At 34.5% G+C, this 20,195-nt stretch overlaps 1 pseudogene; it reads right to left on the bottom strand.

The window, feature by feature from the left end:
• Window positions 1-4,692: 4,692 nt before the first annotated feature.
• Window positions 4,693-5,853, bottom strand: LOC149242891 (chaperone protein dnaJ 10 pseudogene; annotated as a pseudogene).
• Window positions 5,854-20,195: the final 14,342 nt, after the last annotated feature.

Raw genomic sequence — 20,195 nt, 5'->3', positions numbered from 1 at the left:
TTACTGGTCAATTTATGAGATCCTTGTGTGTAAAAAGGTCAGTTACATAATTGACTTCTGAATACTGCTGAATATGCCCAATACTCAGACAACTCACCTATAAAACTATCAAAAGTGTAGTTCATTTCAGTTTGGTAGATGAGATTTTGTCCATAGGGTGGCCTAATATCAAGATTTTCTTTCAGATCTACAAAGATTAGTTATACAAAGTCCATCAAAGATGGTCAGAGGCCATTATGTCTTAAATGAGTTGAATGGAACACTCGAAGATTATGGTGGCGAGATAGATGCAACTATATGTAATTTATGTTTCTTGTAATGATCTTTGTAATCATCATGTAAATGTAAACATTAAAGGAAACCTTGAAAATAATGGTTACATTAATATATAGGTATATTAGTTTGTTGGTTTTATTAAGAGATTCTCTCAACAAACAATTCCCAAGATCTTTGATCTCATGAGCATTATTTGCGGCTTTTAATTTGGATTTGCTAATAATATAGTAATTTTTTTTTGTTGTGTGCACCATGTTCGCTCTTTCAAAAATATAGACCTATTAAAGTAGGTGCACTGTGCTATTTATAGCTAACCATAATATTTCCATTGAAAAAACATTGAATATGGTTTGAAATTGAAAAACATCGTTGTAGTTTACAATATGCATATTGTTATAGAAACAACCTATCTTATATGGGAGAGTGAGTTTGTTTCTTAGGTAATCATTGTGTTGAAAAAGGTGAATGGCCTGGAGGAAGTGAGGTAGAGGATAAGAAATAATAACAGATATAAGAGAAGAAACTGACTAGATAAGAATTAAGGTTGGTTGTTCCATAAAAGTTAGTCAATAGTTTCATTTAAATTTATATTTTAGTATGCAACTTTTTATTAAAAAAACTAGAAACAATCTCTAAATGGATTTTAACTTTTAGTTCGACATCGCTTTCCCATATCATTTAAATAACAAATAATATCATTCATGTCATTAAAAAAAATGAAACCCATTACTCTAAAATCAAAGAAGGCTTTCCCATATCATTTAAATAACAAATAATATCATTCATGTAATTAAAAAAAAATATGAAACCCATTACTCTAAAATCAAAGAAGATCCGTCTTAGTAAATGACTAAAATTTAACCCTTCCTAATATGAAAAAGACACCAATAAGGAAACCATTAATGAAATACAATGGTAGTGATAGGAATATTTACCTTTACTGGACTTTAGATAAAACTTCCCAATCGTTGAAATGGATTATAGCTCTACTATCAAACTAAAAGGGATCCTCAAAGATATGGTAATTTTTATTGATTACTGGCGATATCATGGACATTATATGCTGTTAAAAACTAAAATTAATGGATGCCCTCTCAAATTAGGGAGATCTTAATTGTCAACCACGCAGGTTTAACATAGAAAATTTCTTTGGGTTTGAAAGTATCGAAGGCTGACGTAATCATTTCTAACTTCGATTCAAGTTTATATCCTCTAAGATCATGTTGCATTGTTTTTAAATGTTGTAGATCTAATACCAATTGTTGTAGATCTAACCAAGAAATATATGATAAATAACAAATATACACAATAATAACAAGATAAAAATATATAGATAAATGCTTCTTTATTATCAAGACCCTTAAGGTAGGGCAACACCATACATTCACTCCTTAAGGAAGGAGAACACTCCACAAGCCATATGCTTGTTCATACAATAATCCTTCTCTTCATCTTCCTATCTCTCCATGTGGAGTCTCTAGCCTCTATATAGGCCTCATACATACAATACCATGTATCATTACCATAGTTTCCTCATACCATCAACTAATACCATGGGCCAATTACATTATTATTAACTACTTGTGGTCCCTTACATGACATGGGTTAACCACCTTATTTATTACTATGGCCCATCTCATTATTACATTATTACCTTGGGTACCTCCCTTGGTACCCCATATTATCCCCCTAGGTATATAACATTCCACCCCCCTAAGCATGTTTCGTCCCCGAAACATGGGAAGAACACAAATAATAAGATCTACTCAAAAGAGTAGTCCACTGGTACCATGCACGTGCATCTAGCCATCCAAGAGAAAGGTGAACCCTCGATCTCGCTGGTGCCTCGCTCGCTTGAGATGGAAGTTGACCGTGGCAGCTCTTCTGTGTTGATGTGTAGTGGGTGGATCTTCTCTCCTCGCTATCCGTCATGTGACTACTTGGTTTCCATCTTGATTGTCTTGCGGGGTGATGTGGGTGATGATATGTTGAAGTTTTAACCCACGATGGCTTTTGCTTAACTTCACCCTGTTGTGGTGCCTGTTGTGGTGTCTTCTTTTTCAATATGACTTCAACCACTGAGCCCTCCTCTGATATATCATCACCTGTAACCTTTTCTTCTGCAGCCTCTGTTTGTGTTTGATTGTCGATCATCAAAGGCTCATCATCTGATATGTCAGTCCCTTGAACATCTTCTACTTCAGCCTCCATGTGCTCTACCTGTTTATGGATGGAAATATCCTGTAATGTAATTTTCTTCTTTTTATACCATAGCTTTAGGAATTTCTTCTCCACATTAATATTGATAGTGCCCACGGATTCCATCCAAGGGTATCCCAAAACAACATCCATGTTATCCATCTCTGAAGCATAAAAATCACTATGCAACACATATTTATCTATAGAAATCTTCAAATCCTTATACACTTGAACATCCTCATCATCATCCTGTGTATGTGTAATTTGTTTTGCTAGGACTTGCAATTTTTTTGCCAAATTGACATTTATGAGATTTTGCTTGCAACTCGGATTTATAGACACAATGATTTTCTCCTTCTGAATCAATCAATGAACCTGCAATAAGGAGACACCCGTAGCAACTAAACCCTTATGTGTCTCATTCTCCTTTTTTCTAGCCCGAGACCATTTGTCCAAAAAAACTTTTTCAAATTCTGTATCTGAAAGTTTGATCAACTGCTTGATATCAAGTGAGAAATACCATTTGTAAGCCTCATCTCTCAAATTAAACCGTACTACAGTTCTACAACATATCCCATATTCGGAATTTATTCTTTGTATGAATTCTCCAATAGTAGGACCATTATCTTTCCCTGTAAAATATAGCTTCTCCATGAAGAGGGTTTGAGAAAAATTCACTTACTTGGCGAAAATTTGAAATTGTCACAGTTTCGTCAATATTGCTCAGAATCTCTATTATAACTTGTTTTTGGAAATGGAGCAACCATTCTGCATCTGCCCATGTGATAGAAATCCTGATTCAGACACTGGAATTACAGATCTGCGCTGCTACTTTCCCGCCGTCACCCAAAAATTCTGCAAAAAGAGCTGATTTTAAATCAGCGATATCTCCCTCATCCGGACTCCGATTCGACTGATTTTTTTTTTGAAATCATGTGTTTTTTCACAAAGATTCCATATCTACAATTAGATCTTGCAGATCTTGCACCAGGACTTCTAGATCTGCGCCGCAAAACTCGCTGCCCTGAAAATTGTCTGCAACCCCACTGATTTTTAAATCAGCGATATCTCCTTCATCCGGACTCCGATTCAACCGATTTTTTTTGAAATCGGCTATTTTTTCACAAGGAATACAGATCTGCAATTAGATTCTGCAGATTTTGCACCAAAACGTACAGATCTGATCTGCAAATTCGCCACCCGAGAAACCCCGCAAAAATGAAAAAAAAGTTCTCCACGGTTTGCCCAAGAAGGAGCTCTGATACCAATTGTTGTAACTCTGATACCAATTGTTGTATATCTAACCCAAAAATACTATAGATCAGATATGAAAATATAAGATAATGCAAAGAAACAAAGAAACCTGGCTCTGATACCACTTGTTGTAGATCTAACCCAAGAATATTATAGCTCTGATACCACTTGTTGTAGATCTAACCCAAGAATATTATAGATCTGATATGAAATAGCTCCGATACCACTTGTTGTAGGTCTAATATCAATTGTTGTAGATCTAACCAAGAAATATATGATAAATAACAAATATACCCAATAATAACAAGATAAAAATATATAGATAAATGCTTTTTTATTATCAAGACCCTTAAGGTAGGGCAACACCATACATTCACTCCTTAAGGAAGGAGAACACTCCACAAGCCATATGCTTGTTCATACAATAATCTTTCTCCTCATCTTCCTATCTCTCCATGTGGAGTCTCTAGCCTCTATATAGGCCTCATACATACAATATCATGCATCATTACCATAGTTTCCTCATACCATCAACTAATACCATGGGCCCATTACATTATTATTAACTACTTGTGGTCCCTTACATGACATGGGTTAACCACCTTCTTTATTACTATGGCCCATCCCATTATTACATTATTACCTTGGGTACCTCCCTTGGTACCCCATATTATCCCCCTAAGTATATAACATTAAACCTATTAGTATCATATAGGATCATATTGCATTGTTCTTTACCATGTTGTATTGTTATTAAGCAGTTGTCCAAGTAATATTTCAGTAGACTCGTAATATTTCAAAAAGCTCATGAAAACCCAAAACCTAGAAAATTTGATTAGCAAAAAATCTCCAAATGGAAATAGTGAAATAGCGAGAGTTAAAATAATCTTGCTGGTACTTAAATCTGGTTGGAAAAAGTTTGCAAATGGAAATAGTGAAATAGCCATAGTTAAAATAATCTTACTAGTACTTAAATCTGGTTGGAAAAAGTTTTCTTGCAAGACCGTTCCATAAAGGCAAAATGGTCTCCATTGATTGGCGGAACCACGGTCTAGTTTCGCAGCCCTCACAGAAAAATGGAATATTCCTTGGTGATGCATCGGGAGAGATTGCATCATCTTTGCGTTCTTTCTTACCCAGCCTACGAGAAGTGTCATTTTCTGAAATTTGATCTTCATTTTGTAGTTTCGCTGTTCGGAAAATCTGTCCCAGAGTCTTCAAACCGTTCGCACGAGCTCGAAGTTCTTCCTTCTTTGCAGTCTTATCTTGCAACACGATCTGGCAAACGTGCGACAGGGTGCGTTCAATGTCAGGGACATTTACTTTCCAAAGTGAGTTGACAATCAATTCTTTCTTGGACTGTAAAAATGGTTCTAAATCAACTTCACAATAATTCTCCTCCATACTCGGCTGTTTTTTGATATCTTCTAGTAATGGTAGTAGCGCAAAAACACCTGTTGCTGCAGTGAATTGAGATTTCATAGAATGCCCTTTGCTTCTCAGCCATTCTGCTATAAATGGGAAACCCAAATATATCGCATTCTTCCCAAGTTCCTTTGCTGCTTGTCTTTCATACATATAACCAATTTTCTGCAGCATATTGCTTCGATTAGCTGAACCACACAACAATTGAACCTCAGATTTAGCTTGTTGTATAAACCCTACCTTGTCACCTTGTACATACTGATTAAGACGATCCTTCAAAATCTGCGCGAGTTTTTCTTCTGTTTCCTTTTGGACACCCTTCATATTCTCTTTTAGTTTCTTGGTATCTATCTGCTCATGACCTTCAGTAAACTTATCAAAAGCCATTGCAAGTTGACCTATATAGCCTTCAAATAATTCGCTTCCAAAGAGCGCAGCAAAGACTGCTGCTGGGTCCATCATTATTTCCATTGATACACCTGCTTTTCCATGTGCGTCATATGATACCCGCTGTGCTGGATCACTGAGAACTTGGTAAACTTCTCCTAAAACTTGGAAATTTTCTGCAGCCTGAAGATCATTCGGGTTTTTATCAGGGTGAACTTGCTTGGCCTTCATGTAATAACCTTTCTTGATCTCTGCCTCAGTGGCCGTCGAGCTGACACCTAAAAGGTCGTAGTAACCTGTTTCCTTAACCATTTTTAAAAGTCTGCAGCAGATTCCAGGCTTCGGGCAGAATCAGATGGGAAATCGATATCCTCCGCGAGATCTGTTTGTTCACCACACTAACAATGGGTGAGTACTCCAAGTCCTTAGTTTATATCAAGCCCAATTATCTATTTATATTATTGTGATGGAGATGGAAATTACGAACACAAAGGTCGGTTGGTATTCTAAGATGATTTAGAACTACTAACTATATGGTTTACATAAGGAACCCTTTACTACTTACTTTTGGGGTTGTATATGATATTTTATTTGAAGATTTTTGGCTCCACGTTGTCATTTTCTTATTTATAAGACGCCCACAATTTTTTTTTGGAATTCTTTATAAACAATATCATTATGAAATGTTCATATATCTTGATGAAAGTTCTTAATTTGAGGTGAAGTGTGGTGTCGATTAAGATGAAGAATAATATTAATTGGATTTTTATTAACTACCATGAATAATATGGTTGTATTAGTTTATTGGTCTTTATAAAAGAATTGAAAAAGGTATTAACCATAATTAACTGAACAATATCTTGTTAACTACTTTTTCTTAATTTTAATGGTTATTTTTTCTTTAATCTCGGTAACTTAACGATCGTAGGATTTGGGTAACTAGATATAAATACACAAATTTCATGATATATGTATAACCAGGTATATTATATAATATTTTACTTTAATTATTTGAAGTATTTTTAAATTATAAGAATCTTTAGTTTTTATTTGCATTTACAATGGGAAAAATTATTTTATTTGTGAAAGTTCTTATAATGGTATTTTTTTATATATTAAATGTATCATTATATAAGATCAAATTAACATTTTATTGAAATTTATATGAATGTAATAATTGATTATTGGAAAATGGGCATGTGGTATAATGATGGGATTTAGGAAACTTGGGGTATTCTTAAAACCTAATGTTTGCAACCCTTATACTTTTAGGAGTTGTTGATTACTACCTAGCTATACATTAGGGCTTTTGGAGGGTGAGTTAGTACATTATCTTGATGATCTATTGTACGGGCTTTTGATTACTACCTAGCTATACATTAGAGCTTTTGGAGGGTGAATTAGTACATTATCTTAATGATCCTTTTTGTGATCGACCAATTCAAGTTAACCTAAGGGACATCTAGGTTTCTCTACATCCGTTCATAAACACTCAATTGTTCAAATCAGAGTAAGAACTTTCTCCTTACATGAGCATTGTTTAGAGTTACACCTCCAAGTATAATTTCTCACCCTACTCAACTATGTGTATACTTAAATCAATAGTTATAACCACCTTAACACCATTTGCAACTCAATTCTTATATTAGTGATCTGGATTATATCACTATATTGTTTGTCATCCATCTATTCAACTCGTAAAACCATTTTTATTGGTGGGACTGAATTTGGCGAATTGGGGTATGAAGCCTTTCAGTAGAATTTTGAGAAATCAAATGGAATTTTTTGAGGTAAATCTTTACCACTTTAGTGCAACACATTTTTTCCTATTCTATACCAAATACTTTTCCAACAACACAAGAATTGCTTCCATTAGACTCTGAATGCAAAAGTTATATTACTTGAAAGTTGAACTTCCTATTTTCTCCACCATAATTCAAGACGATGCTACATCAACCCCATTACTCATGAAAAAGGGGCTAGTCATCTGATCATAATGAAGAGGAATCTAGAAGAGGCAATATTGTAACTCCAATCAAAAGTTGACGGAGTAGAACCCAACCACTAGTATCCTATATGGCTATGTTATAATCGAGCCACTCAAAGAAAAAGGGGTTATATTCTTTTCAGTATATTTTTTTCCATAAACAAACAAAGTTGAAAAGGGGGATGGGAAGAGAACACACAAAGAGGGTATTTTCATTTAGTAGCCCACGGGCTAGGGGCATTAATTCTTTGTATTCACAAAAATATATATTCAAAGAAAGAGACTCGGTCGGCCTCACATTTCAACTCTGTTTCTTTTTTGTTGATAAAATTGTCTACTAATTCATGCAACGATTATAATAGTTTTGCACAACGATTACTAGTCTTCTCGTCTCGCTGCTACCAAATTTGTTAGTTAGAATGAAGAACAGAAAAGCTTAGTAAAAAATGTCAAAATCTTCTATGGATCCAAAAACAAAAATATCTAAAGGCCCAAAATATCCCAAAGATGAAAAAGTAACCAACAATCATTAAGGAGCAGGAGGATGGTATGGGGATGGGTGGTCTCGAGCGTTTCCCAACAAATCAAGATACATTAGTGTTAGGTCCCTATGGCAATAGTATAGTCCCCTTATTGTTATTGTTAATGTAGCCCCCATATTGTTATTGTTATGCCACATAGAATCCCACTATTTTTATTGTTATTCCCTTATATTATTATTGTTATGTATGCTCTGATTATATTGTGACCCTTTAGACCCTTATATATGGAAAGGAGGTATTGTCATTTGTATCATCGAAGAATTATTCATTTATTTGATGTAAAGGATGTTTCCCCCTCAAAGACGCTATTTCTCAAGTCATTAATCTATCCTTTCTTCTATTTTTTTAGATGGTTGCATCACATTTTTTATCAGAGCTTTGGATTCTAGGGTTCTGCTTCTTCAAATAGCTTATCTTGGAATTTTTTTTATAACTTTTCTTACGGAAGGCTTTAGAAGATGAAATCACAACCACATGGAGTTGAAATATTGGTGAACTCCATGTATGAATTTCAGATCATGGTTTTGTATATTTTTTTATATATGATCTGAGGAAGTTATGCATTTTGGAGGCTCCAAAGTTCCATATCAAATAGGTGACCTAGGGAAAATCATCATAAATTCCACTCTAAGCATTGAATTTCAATTTTGTAAAATTTGACCTAAAATGTACAATGTGTAGTTTTTTGTGTATCATTTTCAGATCTGAAGGTCGAAACATGGAGACAGGGAACATTGTATAAGTTTGCTTTATTGAATCAGTCCATAATCAGGCCATCATGTGAGATTGGACATAAATGTATCCTAAATAATCTAATTTTTGTATGACTTTTGGTGTTGGAAAGACGATGCATAGGGCTAGCACAGGAAGGAATTTCGCATCTTGTAGAGCCAAAATTACGGATATACAATAGTTTGAATATCTAGCTCGAAAATACAAGGAAAAAGGTGTGCATACCTTTTTTAATTTGAATAAGTTTTGTTTTAAGAATTAGTTTGAAGTGATTCAAATGGAATAGAGAAGCATAGATATAATTATTTTATTCCAATATGCCTCAAACTAAAAAATGGACACACCTAGTAAGAAATCAGAAAGCTCTAATATGACACATGAAGAAGAGGAAGAACTGCAACATGATAGATCAAAGTTACATGACCAAGTGCAACAAATATCACCCTCCCAAAGAGAAATGAAAAGTGAATTAGGAATGATGAGTGTTAATATGGATGGTTTAGAGAAGAAAATAAAAGGAGACATGGATGGTTTAAAAGGGGATAGGGAGGGCTTAAAAAAATACATGGAAGGTTTGAAGGAACGTTTGACAAAGATACTACAAGAAAAGATTCCTAGTGGTGACAAGGTAATCCATGAAAATCACAACGAGCACTAAAAGAATATGAATTATTATTTTAGAGACTCCAATTTTGAGTTTAAGTCTCACCACATTCCAAATATAGATATGATAATGGTTGATGGAAAGGATCTCATAACATGGATACTATAGATGGAACAATATTTTGATCTCCATGGAGATATATTTAGAACCTAATCAGTTTGCATGCTATCAATGACTTTGTTCTCATAAACCACTTGTCACTTGGTTAATTTTTACAGAGAAAATGATAGAACATTATGAGGATACAAAGAGAAACACCTTCTTTAGCCAATTGATAAATCACAAACAAAGTTCTTTCTCTAGTCCACTAGTATTGGTGCACAAGAAGGATGGATCATGGCGTATGTTTCCAGATTATAGGGAGCTTAAAAAACTCACTATTAAAAATAAATTTCCCATTCCTATCATTAACGAATTGTTGGATGAATTACAAGGAGCAATTTAATTCACCAAGTTGGATCTTCATCCAGGATATCATCAAATTAGAATGAAGACAGGAGACATTTCAAAAACAACATTCAAAACTCATAATGGTCATTATAAATTTTTGGTCATGTTTGTTCGCCTTACTAATACACCTTCCACATTTCAAGGTTTGATGAATTCCATTTTCAAACCCTTAGAAAATTTGTGTTAGCATTTTTTGATAATATACTAATCTACAACAAGTCTTTGAAGGATCATGCTTAACATGTTGACAGGGTGCTCAAACTATTGGTGGAGAAACAATTATATGCAAAAACCTCCAAATGTTTCTTTGGAGTACAAGAGGTGGAATATTTTGTTCATATAGTATCTCACGAGGGTGTTAAGGTAGACCGTAAAAAAATTAAAGCCATTAAGGAATGGAAAATCCCCACAAGCATAAAGGGTGTTCAAGGATTTCTTGGGTTTATAGGATATTATTGTAAATTTTCTAAGAATTATGGGAGAATAATAGCACCTCTATCAACATTGCTGAAGAAATATGCATTTTCTTGGACTCTAGAAGCAACTAAGGACTTCAAAAATCTTAAAGAGGCAATGTGCCAAGCACCGATCTTAGCTACGTTGGACTTCACAAAAACCTTTATTGTGGAATGTGATGCCTTAGGAAATGGAATTGGTGGTGTTGTAATGCAAGAAGGAAGAGCCATTTCTTTTGAAAGTCATCCAATAAAAGGAAATTATTTACACAAACATATTTATGAGAAGGAAATGTTGGAAATACTACATGCACTAAATCAATCGAAACCTTACCTAATGGGAAGACACTTCAAGTTAAAAACAAATCATGATATTCTTAAATACTTTTTGGAACAAAGATTATGTTCAGAAGAGCAGCAACAATGGGTCACAAAGATGTTGAGTTGTGACTTTGAAATCATCTACAAGAAAGGGAAGCAAAATGTTGTTGCAGATGAACTCTCAAGAAAGGATGAGGATGTGGAAGCAGTGCTTTGTGCAGTTTTTATTATCCAACCTAATTGGATAACCAAAGCAAGGGATTACTAGAAGAATGACGAAGAGGTATGGACATGCATTCAAAATTTGCAACAAGACCCCAGTACTTATGATATATTTAGCTCAAAAAATGTTCCATTATGGTACAAATATTGCTTATATATTTGTTAGAATTCCTAACTCAAACAAAAGATTATTTTGGAATTGCACACCTTCTCCTTAGGAGGGAACTCAATATTTTTAAAAAATTATGATGCGATCAAGAAGGATTTTTTTGGGATGGCCTTAAATCTGATATTCAGAAGTTTGTGGTAGAATGTTTGGTTTTCCAACAAAATATAGTTGAAAAAATTAAGACCCCACTTATGTTACAACCTTTAGTCATTTCAAGTTAGTATCAAGAGGAGGTCTCACTGAATTTTATCACAAGCTTACCCAACTTTGTGGGAAAGAGTGTCATTATTGTGGTAATTGATAAACTTACCAAGTATGCACACTTTTTTGCATCATTTCAACCTTTTAAATTTAGTACAGTTGCTACTTCATTTATCAAAACAATTCAAAAGCTACATGGAAACCCAAAGATTATTGTAAGTTACAGAGATCCCATTTTCAATAGAAATTTTTGGACAAAATTATTTTATTGTCTTGGTACTCAATTAGCTCATAGCTCATCTTATCATCCTCAATCTGACAGGCAAAATGAGATAATCAACAAATATTTAGAAGCATATCTTTGTTACTTTGTATCCGATAAACAAACACAATGGGCCAAGTTGTTACCTGTAGCTGAATGGTGGTATAACATCTCCTTCCATAATGCATAAAAATGACCCCATTTATAGCACTTTATGGATATCATCCACCATCCATCACATCATGTTTAAGACAAAATTCTAAGGTTCAGGTGGTGGAAGATCGCATCAAGCATCAACAAGAAGTTCTCCAACTCTTAAAGGATAACCTCACTTTCGTGTAGAGTCGAATGAAACAGCAAGATGATTAGCATCTTAGTGAAAGAAACTCGGTATTCTTATGGCTACAACCATATAAACAAATGTCCCTCAAGGAAGCTAAGAAAGATAATAAATTATCACCTAAGTACTATGGTCCTTACAAGGTGTTGCAAAAGATTGGTACTATGGCATACAAATTGGATTTTTTTCATCTTCTCGAATACACTTAGTTTTCCATGTTTCATTCTTAAAGAAGGTTATCGATGACAAGCTGCCAGTTCCAAAAATATTACCATAACTTGATGAAGAAGAAAAAATCATATTGGAGCTTGAAGTGGTCACAGAAACAGGAAGCCAATAGCTGCATAATCGATCATTTTCAGAGGATCTCATTAAGTGGAAGAAATTACCCATTGAAAATTCCACATGAGAGGATGAGAATTTTATACAGAGGCATATACAACTACTCAAGTATTGATGAAAACACATTTTTTGAAGGAGAGGGGCATGTTAGATCCCTATAATAATCATGTAGTCCCCTTATTGTTATTGTTAATGTAGCTCCCATATTATTATTGTTGTGCCCCATTAAGGTCCACTATTGTTATTGTTGTGCCATTACATTATTATTGTTACGTACACCTTATTATATTGTCACCCATTAAACTCTTATACATATAGGAGGAGGCCTTGTCATTTTTATCATCTAATAATAATAATCTCACCATGCACATGGAATTTTACATGGTGCATTCTCCCTTCCAAGTGTTCCGATATCTCCAACATTCTCCTAAGACTTCATTGAATTGAAGTTTATGGTCCTGCATGTTCTATTGATTGTTTTGTAGATCATCCAGGAGGTCGATGAATTGAATATCCAATCACTTTGGAAAGTAAATGTGTCTGATATTGAAAAGACCCTCTCACATGTGTGCCACAAGGTGTTGCAAGACGAGTGCAAACAAAGAAAGAACTTCCAGCTCGTGCCAAAGGTTTGAAGATTCTGGGAAAGATTTTTCTATCCGCAAAACTACAAAATTAAGATCGATTTCCAGAAAAAAAGACATTTATCGTAGATTTAGGAAGAAAGAATTCAGAAATGACGGAAGCTCTCCTGATACATTTTCCTGTGAGGGCTGTGGAATTGGATCGTGATTCCATCGGTCAATGGAAACCGTTTTTCGGTTTTGGAACGGTGTTGCAACAAGGGATTTTCCAACCAATCAAACGATTTTAATTTTGGCTATTTTCTAGACGCAAACTAGATTGCTGATGTATACAGAATAAGGATTTTATGATTCACATGTGCACGTATATGAAGTTTATAAGGATGTTTCTGTTGAATGACATATCTGAAGTTATGAAGATCACATATTTTCATTAACTCTTTAGCTCCATTTCTAAATTCTTCTTTAGACATGTCATACTGAAGGAATATACACGCTTTCTCATAAATTCAACACACGTTTCATGATGATGTTGAAGAAGTGTTTGTACATGGTATTTAGCTCCTTATGAGGCTTCTGTAAATTGAATAAACAAATTTTGTGAAATATTTGAATAAGGTCACCTGAATCTATTGCATAAGTTCTTGCAATTAAATCAAGAAAACAAATTCTTGCAGCTTTTTACCTAATTGGTCTTTACTTCAAAATTGTTCTAAATTTAGGATGCACTTCCCTGCATCAAAATTTGATCACATTTTTTTTGATTTGGAGTCGGAATTCAGGATTAGAAATTTATAACAATAAAACACAGATTAAGTATTATTTGCAGATCCTGCTTTATACCCTTTGCTCTATTAAAAGAAATTTAAAATAATGTACAGCACTGTCTTAAAAAAATAATTTCGATCGATGAGTTCAACACTATCGCATGTTAGACATTATTATGCCACAGGAGGCTTTTGTTTTTAACCGTGAAATATTTTAATGTAGGTAATATTGCTATTTATACACAATAATGAGATATATTTATCTTCAAATGAATAAAACTAAATATATTTAAAAATCTAAACTAATTTGTTGATAGGTTAGGTGTCTAATGAATATCAAGGTTAGTTAATAATAATTTTATTAACCATAATTTCTCACTATCTATGTGTAACTAATTTTTTGAAGTTAGATTTAATTTTATGTTTTTACTTAAAACAAATAGAATCACAGAATGAGCTACTGACAATAACATATCACAATCAAATTAATGAAATTTATATGAAAGTTAATATTAAAATTAGTGTTGTTAAAGGCTTAAAATATGTTTATAATATTATTTAAAGAATAAATAATATAAATTGTGGATACTAAATACTATTATTATGAAATTTTTTAAATTTCTTTTAAAAGGTGTATTTGACGAAGAAAATTCCGTTGTGCAAATATGTTAGAATGGGGAGGGAAGATGTGCAATCCATGGAGCCATGAAGAAACCTCCCATTTGCTTGAATTATGAATAAATTCGAAAAGAAAATGGTCATAGTCCCTGATTACAGGTAGAAATGCCATGTCATATCTTTCTTGAAAGATCACCATCTCCCATTTGCTTGAATTATGATAAATTTGAAAAGGTAGAAATGCCATGTCATATCTTTCTTGAAAGATCACCATCTCCCATTTGCTTGAATTATGATAAATTTGAAAAGAAAATGGCTGGAGTCCCTGATTACAGGTAAAAATAATATATCCTATCTTTCTTTAAAGATCACCATCTTATTTTCCTACTTGGATCAAGGACAGATGTTAGCTTTCACTACAATATTTTCATTAATTAAAATTAAAAAGTTTAATATGTTGTGTTTCTGTTTAGTATTTTTCTTTATCCAAAAATAGAATGCAACTGACACTAATATTGTTAGTTATTGGTCTTGGAAATTTTGTTTCTGACCGAGTTTGTGCCAGTAATTCCTTGCCCATAACTCTAACCACCTACAATGTCAACTTCGTCATCATGGATTCCCAAGGTAATTTTATGGTGAATTGCATATAATATTTATTATTATTATTATTATTATTATTTTAAATAATTTAAATAGGTATATATACCTATGGGCTTTCAGGTGCACTATAAATCAAAAGTTTCTATAGCAGTGTATTTACATGTCTTTATCACTGAATATTTCAATACCAATTTTGAAGTAAAACTTCTATATATTATAGACTTAGTAAAAATAAAAAATTCAAAGAAATATTTCAATACCAATTTTGAAGTAAAACTTCTATATATTATAGACTTAGTAAAATTAAAAAATTCAAAGAAATACTAGTATTGAAATTTGTATTCTTTTCAATATTATTGTGATAAAATTCTAATGAATGAATGTGAATGAAAAAAAATCTAAAAACATGTTTTCATTAAACTTAAATTCAGAATTCTCCTTTTAGCTTTGGAGCATTTTCATGTCCGAGTCATAATTTGTCGAAGTAGTAATCTAAATTTTATATATCTAATTTATTTATGTGATCAATAAAATCATTGGATGATTTGTGTTGTGTGTGCAATCTCTCTCCTCTCTTCTATTTTTCTAACAATTACATGCTTACTATGAAATTAAAAATAAAATCCATTACCATAGAAAATCAATAAATATTATTAATTAAAATAATGACAAACATGAAGGAGATATTATCATCCAAATCATCTGAGAACCTCTTAGATACTTCATTTATTTCATTCAAAATTATTCTACTTAAAAATTATTTTGTACCATTCATGTGATGTGAGGTATTATAATTAGTCCTTTGTAAAGTTAAATTAACTAATTCAAGTGAAATATTAATTCACCCCCTCTCAGTGTTTCCAACACATGTCACAGTGGAGTGGTTGCTCCTTCACATGAATTAGATGTGACATATTGTCGATTAATTGTTTTGATTTAATACTAATAATAATTAGTACTTTGTGAAGTTAAAATTAACTAATTAAAGTGAAATACTAATTCACCCCTCCAATATTTCCAACACATATCACAGTGAATTAATTTCTCATTCACATAAATTCTTATTACAAAATAAAGATTTACAGTTAGAGAGTTACAGGAGTGGGAAGTATTCTAGTGAACAAGGTTCCAACACCAGAACCACAACTGGGCTGGCCTGTAAAACCAATTTAACTAAAATAATTATAGTGGAAACCCCTCAACAATGCTTTGAATTCTATGCAACCATCAATCCGGGGAGGTGGATTAACGTTATCCTAGATTCTAAGGATATTCGAAGTGTCTTAAATGCCATCATGCTACCCTAAACCCTTTTTCCCTTCTCAGTCTTCACATGCATCTGATTTTAGATCAAATGTTAACTTATTTTTATTTAAGAAACACATTTAATTTATAAATTATTGTTATAAAGACTTCCCCATCATTACTATTATATTAAATAATAACTAGCATTTGCACCTAATGTTGCAAAGGAAACGCCGTAAGGCATAGTGTGCGGAAGAATATTGAAATGTGAATGGGGTTTTTTGAAAGCAAGGGTCGATGATAATGAGTTTGAATTGAGGAAGCCATGCTGAAAACCATATTCGGGGGTTAAAGTGGCTATGAAATAGAATAAAAGTAGTCATAAATATCCATTGAACTTGTTTAGATACCTTAAAGATTGCCTAGTTGAAGGTGAAGTTAAACAAATGAATTCACGCAAACAACAACTAGGTATCCATATTGATATACAAAATTTTAAGGAGAGGTATGTTAATCTTTTCAAACAACATTCTAATGTATTTTCCTAGAAATATGAAGACCTTAAACCATATCACATTGTGATGAACTGAATCCCTGCTAGGATATATTCCTTATGACGCAGAGAAGCCACAGGTGGTTGATAAGGAGGTGAAAACAAATGCTTGGGCTCATGAAGGAGCTCTATATTTTCCTCCAGCCCACACTGTTCCTATGCCTATTATATTCCATGGCAACATCGTACAGAGAGACATCTCTTGTTCATTACTCCTAGTATGGTAATATTGACTAACTCTGCCTGTGTCACAAATCATATAAAAATGGATTTTAGTTAGCTCCGTGGTCCTTGGAGAATAATAATATATACAAATTTTATCCATCATGGCCTCTCAACAGTCCAATTACTTAGCTAATTGCAAACCTATCTTGAGACATTCTATATGATGCCACTTTTATTACAGGGATGCAGAAATTAGAGTTTAGAATGGGAATTGTGCTTCAACGTTATTTTCATTCAAGCGGCATTTGTGCCAGCTATGTCCTTTGGACAATTATGGCTATTCTAAATGGTAATGTTGTGTCAAGTAGTATGTGCTAGCATTTTTATTTTTATGATGAAAGCTGCATATTATATCAGTTTAAACAATCATAATATGATTTTCATGCTACACTGCAATTTTTTTCATAGGCATTGAATTGTTTTTTCTGCAGAGTATCCAGAAGTCTGAATGCCCTAAATAATTAGAGCTAGCAGAGTTTTTGGCCAGAGTTTTGGCACTTCTTGAGCGTTTTGGCCAGAGGTTTGTTTAGAATGAGAGTAAGAATGATGATGAGCAAACTTGGAATAGCTTCCCATCCAACTGTGGCAAAAAGGATGCCAATTGCTACACAAATTTTCAAAGGGACAGTCTAACCCCAATGCAGCCACCTTGGAAACTCTCCAAAACGATATGCATCTACAGCTATGTAGTTTACAATCTCACCAGTGGCATGTCTTCTTCTTCCTAGACTAGACAGCCAAAGTTGTTTCTGATATACAGCTGCCATCAAGGCCGAACACATTCGCATACCTGCGCTTCTGGAATTGAAGTATTTTTTTTTCTGTTCGCTTAGGTGGGCCAATGCATGTTCTGAATGTAGGGAAGTCTGAAATTCTGTTGACTGTCATTCCATGCGCTTAGGAAGTTCTGCTGTTGGAAAGTTTGATTGGGCTGCATTGAATTAAGCAAGGCTGAAACATTATTGTTGACGTTGTAGCTGTAGTTGTCCTGCATGTTGTTGAATCTCTTTGCAGGGTTGGTTTCATCGTCCCCATATGCTAAGGAGAGGGTCCTCTTGAGAGAATTGAATTTGTTGTCATTCTCCGCTGCTAATTCTTCTTGTTTTGGGACAACTTCATATCGGCAATCGCTAGTGTTGTCATTGTTATTGCTGAAATTGTTTTGAGAGAGGTTGGAGGACTGGACTTGAGGTAGTCTGCTGCTGTTTCCATTGCCATCCATGGCTTCATCGTTTAAAAAACCATCTATGAAAGGATCGTCACTCTCCAACAACCCACTGAAAGAGAAAATTTTGGGCAATTGTAGTTTGTTTTGCTAATCAATATCAGGAAAAGAAGCCATCACTTCATCTGCACTCAGTGATTCATCTCGTTCTACCCCTTGTACTCTCTGAGAATGACCATTTTTCTTGTAAATTCAGCACAACACCCAATCATCAAGCTGGACAACAAAAGTGCCATCAAAATCAACAATACCAATTTTAGTTGAATGAATCAATTCCTATTCATAAAGAATCAAAACACAAGAACTGTGAAGGGAAAATCACTCATATTGATCAATATTCAAGAAGACATCACTTTGTAGGGTGTGTTATTTGTATTTACACAATTGATTTTTTTGGAGTAGTCTACCTAGGCAAAGGAATTGCCCAGTTTCCGTCACCGCCCAAAAAATCGTCTGGCTCCGGTCGTCGGCAATTCCTTCGTCCTCCGCCACCCTCCCCTAGCTCTGCCACCCTCCATCCACTGCTCCACTTTCATTTCCTGACATTTCTTGACAGATCGGATCGGAGCTGGCAATCCTGACATTCTCTGACAGATCAGATTGGTGTTGGAATTGCTGCAGCGGAGAGTTGATGCCCTTTCCAATTCGAAATGGAGGAATTGCTAAACTGCGGGCTGCTCCCCCAACCAACACGACTCGGCCTCTGTAGCTCACGCACCTTCCTCCTCGACTCTGTGCCTGCAGCTCACCACAAAACTCCGGCCCAAGCAATTCCTCCGCTCTGCAGCTCACCACCCAGGGGACGTCACCTTCATGTTCAGGTGTAATTGGGTGAGTGCTGATTTTTAATATTTGTTGGTAAATTGAACAGTGGGTGCTTCACAAGGAGTCCATCCACCACGAGGTGAGCAGAGTTCATTCTATCCACCACAGGCTAATGTTGAGGCATAAGGACATACAGTTAAGATTAATTGTGAAGCCAACCCAGAGTTTTTCTTGGCTGCTCGTGGTGATGTTGCAGTGCTTGCGCTGGAAAACGCACATGATCCTCATCAGGTATGTTCATCAGTTTGAGCTACTTTATTTGAAGCTCGCTGAAAGAATTTGTTCATCTGATAATTGATGGTTAATCACTATCCTTATTCCCCTGTTCGATGGAACCTTTTGTCAGTAATGGATCAAAGTAGATTCATGGGGCCTTCGAGTCAAGGATGAAGCTGGCTTCCCAACGTTTACCTTGGTGAACAAGGCAGACATGCTCTGAAACACGGGGATAAAGAATGGGACTAGGTAAAACTTTCTATTTCCCTTTTCCTTTTAGTTTCATTGTTTAATATAGCCTCTCCTCTGGATATGTAGAGAAGTCTTATTCACTGCAATGCTATAAACCACCTTAACTCAGGGTTTCAGAATGCTAGGGTCTTGGGCATTATGGGCTGCAATAGAGCTATTTACAATGGTGGTCCCCTAATCCATAGTTTTTGTTGAGTGTTGTTGAACAGATATACTTGGCAGATTATAATCATGACAAGGCAGAGCAGTCTGTTTTGTGGACCTTAACTGTAGATGTTGGAAATAGGTATCAATCTCTGAGGCCTGTGAACAACATTAATTTGAATATGGATACGAAAGCTGCAGATAGCCATGTGGGAGGAATACGTGATGGAAATGAACTCATCCTCTTTGAGTGGAAGAAACAGAGCAACCAAAAATGGAATCTCCAGCCCATCTATTGTAAGAAATCTAACAATAACAAGTTGTCTTTCAAGCTCTTTATTGAAAGCATCATCATTTCTGTAAGTTTATCAATAGAAAGGACGGAGGGTTCATGCTACTTGAAAGTTTATCATTTCTGACATTTTCTGTAAGTTTTTCTGGCATCATTTTCCACATTCTTTTGTTTGCAAGTTTGGGTGTTCATCATAAGTTTGCTTGGCCTTGCACCTCTTGCCGAACGTATAGGCTTTGTCACAGAGTAAGTGAAAAATTGCATGGCATATGTACATAGGTTACGTGTAATCTATACCTTATACTGCAATTGTTTATACACTTGGAATGGTCACTGCAGTGCAGTGACTTCATAAAATATTATGTTTGTTGGTTCTACAATCTGATGTTTTATTGTAAATTGTTGTAGACAAATTGCA

Source organism: Pinus tabuliformis, chromosome 8, assembly GCF_031772625.1.
Source record: "Pinus tabuliformis cultivar Carrire ecotype Pingquan chromosome 8, CPIR1, whole genome shotgun sequence".
Taxonomy (NCBI): domain Eukaryota; kingdom Viridiplantae; phylum Streptophyta; class Pinopsida; order Pinales; family Pinaceae; genus Pinus; species Pinus tabuliformis.
This window is presented reverse-complemented; position numbering and strand designations above follow the sequence as displayed.